The 6,184-nt window shown below is 43.5% G+C and overlaps 1 protein-coding gene across 2 annotated transcripts in view; it reads left to right on the forward strand.

Annotated features, from left to right (window-relative positions):
* ctdp1 (CTD (carboxy-terminal domain, RNA polymerase II, polypeptide A) phosphatase, subunit 1) overlaps nt 1–6,184 on the forward strand; it is a 140,344-nt gene that overhangs the window by 87,449 nt on the left and 46,711 nt on the right. The gene's annotated exons all lie outside the window — the stretch shown is intronic.

Raw genomic sequence — 6,184 nt, forward strand, 5'->3', positions numbered from 1 at the left:
CCCAGTGGTGGGCCGCCAAGGTATTCCAAGTGGGCCCTGAGATCCCTCTCTAGAAATTTAAATAGTATTTGTTGCCGTGTTGCTGTTGACTATCCATTTCAATTGTGTTATTTATTGGGTCAGAGGTGGGCTGGGCCCCAAACATTTGTGAAAATTTCAAGTGGGCCCCAAGCTGAATGGGACCCTGGTGTATTGTATTGATGTTACTGTATCGCGCTAGTGTCGGTATGTTCTTGAGAATGCTGCTAAGTTGAGTTAGCATGGTGAAGAATGTAAGAGGGGAAAGTGTTGAGCAATGGAGTTCTGAAACGACCTGGGGTCGAACAGAAGAGAGTGTGAGCCTACAACATTTATGAGAAAACTGTGCATATTTAATGAGCTGGTGAGAAACTTTGCCACAACTTGGACCTGTTCATAGAATTAATGCTAGGCATGTATTTTATATACATTTCTCTCCTTTCCTCTTTCTAATAAGTGGGGGGGGGTTCTCAAATGTATTTCATAACCACTACTCTCATCTCTTCTCATTGTACACACTCAGCAGATTTCACTTTCTTACTTTGCCTTGTTCTATTCTAATAACCACATTTCTGGATTGTTACATTCAGGTTTGGATGGTTGTGTGCTTTTATAGGTTTGAGTTCCCTCTTGATTTTTCTACTGTTGGATTTCCAGCAGAGGGGAAGGGGACAGAGCCAATTGAAGCTCTGTTGATTGTATAAATAGCCAGTGGAGGCTGTTGATTGGATAATGAGCGTCCTTGTTTCCATCCAATAAGGTCCTAATTAGCAGCGCCTTCCAATCACTCTTGATTGGTCTAGTGGTTAGGCGCTACCACACACACACACACACACACACACGCACACGCACACGCACACGCACACACACACACACACACACACACACACACACACACACACACACACACACACACACACACACACACACACACACACACACACACACACACACACACACACACACAGGCACACTATACTTACTCACTCCCTCTAATAAGATTGAGTCAACCCTCCTGAAGACCTCTGGGGTGCAGCTGCCATTTTGCCTTCATTTATTCCTTTCCCTCTGCTATTGGCCTTTTCCTGCTGGCCGGTGGGGAAATGGAGATTGCTGGTTAATTACATGCTCACCTCTGGCGATGCGGGTCCCATGCCTACTCCACTAACACTAGAACTACCACGGAGGGGTCAATTGACCTTTTTACCTAAAAGCCCCACAAGGGGGTCATTTGACCCTTTGGACCCCCTGCGGACACTCCTTTTGTTGTGGAAATGTGACTGTTAGCAGCTCACAGCTGTCACTTGAGACACAGAGTGTGTGTGTGTGTGTGGATCATTTCCAATGCCTGTTGAGTGCTGTATCTCTGCATCTTCGTTCCTTGGAGAGGAGCTTCTTTCACCACAACATTTTTGAGGGAAATTAAGCAGTAGTCCACATGCACTGGTATTTATCCATCTAACAATTGCCAGGTTGCATTCACATGAGTCGTTATGGTCACATGGCATGGGAGATTCACAAGTTACCGTTTTTCGATTGGTTTGGCTAATTTCTCTCGAAACTGAGATGACATTCTCAAAACAACACGGACAAATCCCCAAACCAACTTGCAATTTCCCAAAACAGAATGGCATTTTTCATTGCTTTCATCAGATATCAAATGCTTTGTACATGTCTCAAATGTTTAGTACATCTCTGCAGATGGATATGTACAAATACCCTTCAGTTGACACATTCAGCATACATTCAGCACATTTTCCAAATAAATTCACCTTGCTTATCTAAACGAATTAGACAATTCTCAGTCTAATGGTTGCCCTCTCCAAAACACATCAGCATTATTTCATTGTGTAAGTCATCATATGCAAAGTGGTCTACGTAGTTCCCAAAACTGTCAAGGACATCATATTTTAAGAATTTCATTACATAGTAAATTCATGACAGTGTTCAACAGGTCAGATGGTATTGTAACTTTACTAGTTAGTAGAAAATAATTTTACAACCGTGTATACTACAGTTTCCATGTTATTTGGCTAATTTCATGACATTTTTTCAAACGACATGCTGTTTTGAACAATTGCTAGTTGCTTTGGCATTTGTCCATGTTATCTCTGTTTTGAGAAATGAGCCAAACCCATGAGAAACCTGTGATATATGGGCATTACTTTCTGTATATGAATTTACAGTAAAGAAAGTTACTGATGAATGTCCTTGGTAAATTATCTGTGTTGTCAAACTTCAATAGTTTCACTCACTTTTCATTTTTATACATAGTCGAAATCTGTTAGCTGAACGTAGATAAAACACCTAACCATTTTGACTGGCAGTGCTTACACAATGGCAAAGGGACAATGTATTTTGAGGGTACTGATGATATATGTGGGGAAGAAATTTAGTTTTGACACATGGGTAAACTGTTTTTGTGGTGATATGAGCAAGTGATGAGGATCCATGTAGTTATGCTGAACCATCCAGTTTATTTTGACAGAAGGACTAAATGAATGCAAATGAGCCAAAGCAATTGAGAAGGATCTATGCCATTTTGATTGTACTGACTATTTATATGTCAGACGGTTTAGTGCTGATGCAAGAATGAGGTGTTTTGGCAGGTATATGACATTTTGCTAGTTATCTGAACTGTTGTGCAGAAGTGTAAGAATGTTTGTCCAAATGACCCAATGGTTATAGGAATGTCATCTCAGTTTCAAGAAATGAGCCAAAACAATCGAGAAAAACTGTAATTCAACCATTATCTGGTTGCAGTCATATGATTCGTCATGATCACATGGGACATTCACACGTTCGTTCATTGATGACTTATATGAAGAAAATGTGCTGACATGTTTTCAGGACAACTATTACACTGAAAATCAACCAATTGGGATAGATCAGCAAGGTACATTCAGTTGAAAATTCTACTAAATGTAAGCTGATTGTGTTAACTGTAGGATACTTGTACATAACCATTTGCAAGGATGTACTAAATGATTGAGACATGTACAAAAGCATGTGAAATTTGATGAAAGCAATGATAAATGCCATTCTGTTGTGGAGGAACTGCAAATTAAGTTTTTGGGGATTTGTCCATGTTTTGAGAATGACATCTCAGTTTCAAGAAATGAGCCAAACCAATGGAGAAAAACGGTAACAAACTGTCCGCCAAACTGTGCTATCTGTCTTTATTGCTGATATCTTCATGCAAGTTGCTATTTACCTGTGGTGACTGATTTTGGAGGCTGACAGCCCTTGGGAAGAAGCTGTCTGTCCCTCTGTCTTGGCTGTTAGCACTGTAAGGTGTGACCCCCTCACCCCTCACCCCACACACGGCCCCTAACAGCCTCATTACCATAACAAAATGAGTGATTAGTGTATTAGGTAAAAGCCACCGGGTCAAATGACCCCTCTCTGGTACTTCTAGGTAGGCAGAAAAATCCTGGTAGTTCTAGTGCTAACACCCTCCTTTGACAATGCATAGCCTAGCATAGTGGTTCTCAACGGGGGCTCTACAGCAGGGATCACTGGCATTATTAGTCTATTTTATTTTTTTGAATACCAAGGAGGGCATCAGCAGGTTTATGCTGAAATCAAGGGGGCGTTGGGAGGGTTATGATGAGGTCAAGTAGGTGTTTGTTCACAAAAGGTTGAGAACCACTTCCCTCCTACAGCCCCTCCTGTAATGTAATGTGTTGCAGTGGGAGTGGGAGAGCCATAGGCCTACTTAATGGAAAAGTGATGACCTCACCAGTGCATGTTTATTTGGTCAGGACAAGTGGCCTCTTCCTTCAAACTCCCCACCTCCACCTCCCTCTCTCCTCTTCTCTTCTCCACCTCCCTCTCTCCTCTCCCCTCCTCCTCTATCCTTTCCTCTTCCCCTTTCCCTAATCAATAAGATGTTGGATCGGAGGATAAGAGATGGTCGTAAATGGCTAAGGAATGGCCGTTGTGGGAGCGCTCAGTGTAGGCTTCTTGTTATAATGGAAAGAGGATCGGACAACCTCATGAATGACTGCTAATATAGTGCCGTTCACCAGTGATGTATAAAACGCTGGACTGTAGTGGTTGTACTTGGTTAGTATACAACTCTCCGGTCCACCTCCTAAAGGACTGCTATACATCTCTGTTCACCTCCGTCAATCAAGTATCAACCTTCCCCCATTTCATTTCTTTGTCCACCATCGGTGCCATCGCACTGTGTCATGGCCTGAGAAGTTTCTCTGTCTCTCTCTCGCTCGCTCGCTCGCTTGCTCGCAAGCACGCACGCACACACCTCAAGGGTCAATATTGGGTCTTATCAATGGGGATCTGCCCGTAGGTCGTGATGCAGTGCCTCAATTTTGAACATAACTGTAGTTTATGGCCTCTAATGGAGAGTTGTGTGTGTGTGCGTGTGTCTGTCTTCGCGTGCATGTGTTTGTGTCTCTTTGGGCTCATGTGTGTGTGTGTCTTTGCAGAGTACACCTCTATTAAAAGTGGCTGCAGTGAACTCCAAAGAAATGCTAATTTCATAAACGGCTGCCAAGCGTTGAGAAGAGGAATTACCCAATCGCACCAGCAAAATTAACAAATTAATTTGCCAGCAGTGATTTCTTTACAGCCGGGAATTCTGTTGCGTAATATGATTTAGAGATCTGGTTTATATCAAATTAGTGGCTGTGTGTGTGTGTGTATGTGTGTGTGTGTGTGTGTGTGTGTGTGTGTGTGTGTGTGTGTGTGTGTGTGTGTGTGTGTGTGTGTGTGTGTGTGTGTGTGTGTGTGTGTGTGTGTGTGTGTGTGTGTGTGTTTCTTTCTTTCTTTCTTTCTTTCTTTCTTGCTTTCTTGCTTTCTTGCTTTCTTGCTTTCTTGCTTTCTTGCTTTCTTTCTTGCTTTCTTGCTTTCTTTCTTGCTTTCTTTCTTGCTTTCTTTCTTGCTTTCTTTCTTGCTTTCTTTCTTTCTTTCTTGCTTTCTTTCTTCCTTTCCTTCTTGCTTTCTTGCTTTCTTTCTTGCTTTCTTTCTTTCTGTTTTTGTAGTCCCATTGAGATTGAAGACTTAACGTGCACTGGGAATTTCTCCACGCAGCTTTAAGAGTACTGCATTGAATTAGCTGGTGTGTGTGTGCATGTGTGTGCTGCATCGAAGGAGTTGCTGGAATCAGATAGGCGTAATTGTATTGCTTTAGTAGCCTGGGGAATCCCTCCCTTTAGGAAACACGATGGGGCATTACCACTGTGTGTGTGCGCGTGTGCGTGTGCGTGTGTTAGTGATCTGTTGTGTGTGAGTGTGTGGGTATTACCACGGCGTTCCCCCTCGCCGAGCTCCATGTTTAACTTTAATGGCTTTCCCCTACTTCCTTATCTGAATCTTAAGAGGAGCGCAAAGCTAAAGATACAGCTGACCGTGCACTCCCATCTCCTTTCCTCCTCCCTCCATCCCTCCCCCGTCCACCCCTCTGTCCTATATTCCCCTTCATCTCTCCATCTTTATCTTTTCTTTAGATGTGTTTTATACTGTATGTCTCCTCCCCCATCCCTACATCTCTCCATCCAATATTCCTCTCCACCCCTTCATCCTGTATTCTCCCTCATTCCTCTATCCTTCCATCCTTTATTCCACTTTATTTTTCCAGGCCTCCATCCATCCATCTCTCCATCCCTCCATTCCCCCCTCCCCCATCGTCTATCCCTCCTCCTCCGCCTCTGTCTTCTTTTCTTCGTACTGTATGTGTTGTATGTATGCTGTGTGTCCCCTTTTCTTCGTGCCATCACTCCATCTCCATCTCTCCTCCACCTCCTCTTTCTGTCTTTTTCTTCTGCCGCGTTCTTCCTCGTATGTGTCCATCCGTATATTACCCAGCACTGTAACTGATGTCATGGGGACTCATAATCACACGCACGCACGCACGCACGCACGCACACACACACACACACACACACACACACACACACACACACACACACACACACACACACACACACACACACACACTCATACAGTGCTGTAACTGATATCAAGGCGAAGGGCAGCGCGCCGCTCTGTCCTGTGGGAGGATGGAGTAATTAAGATCCCTTTCTAGAGAGAGAGACATGCACACACGCATACACACACATACACACATTCTCATACACACACACGCGCGCACATGCACACACACACACACACGTGGTTTAAGTGCCGACATGTTATTAAAAGC

The sequence above is a fragment of the Engraulis encrasicolus genome, chromosome 20 (assembly GCF_034702125.1).
Source record: "Engraulis encrasicolus isolate BLACKSEA-1 chromosome 20, IST_EnEncr_1.0, whole genome shotgun sequence".
Taxonomy (NCBI): domain Eukaryota; kingdom Metazoa; phylum Chordata; class Actinopteri; order Clupeiformes; family Engraulidae; genus Engraulis; species Engraulis encrasicolus.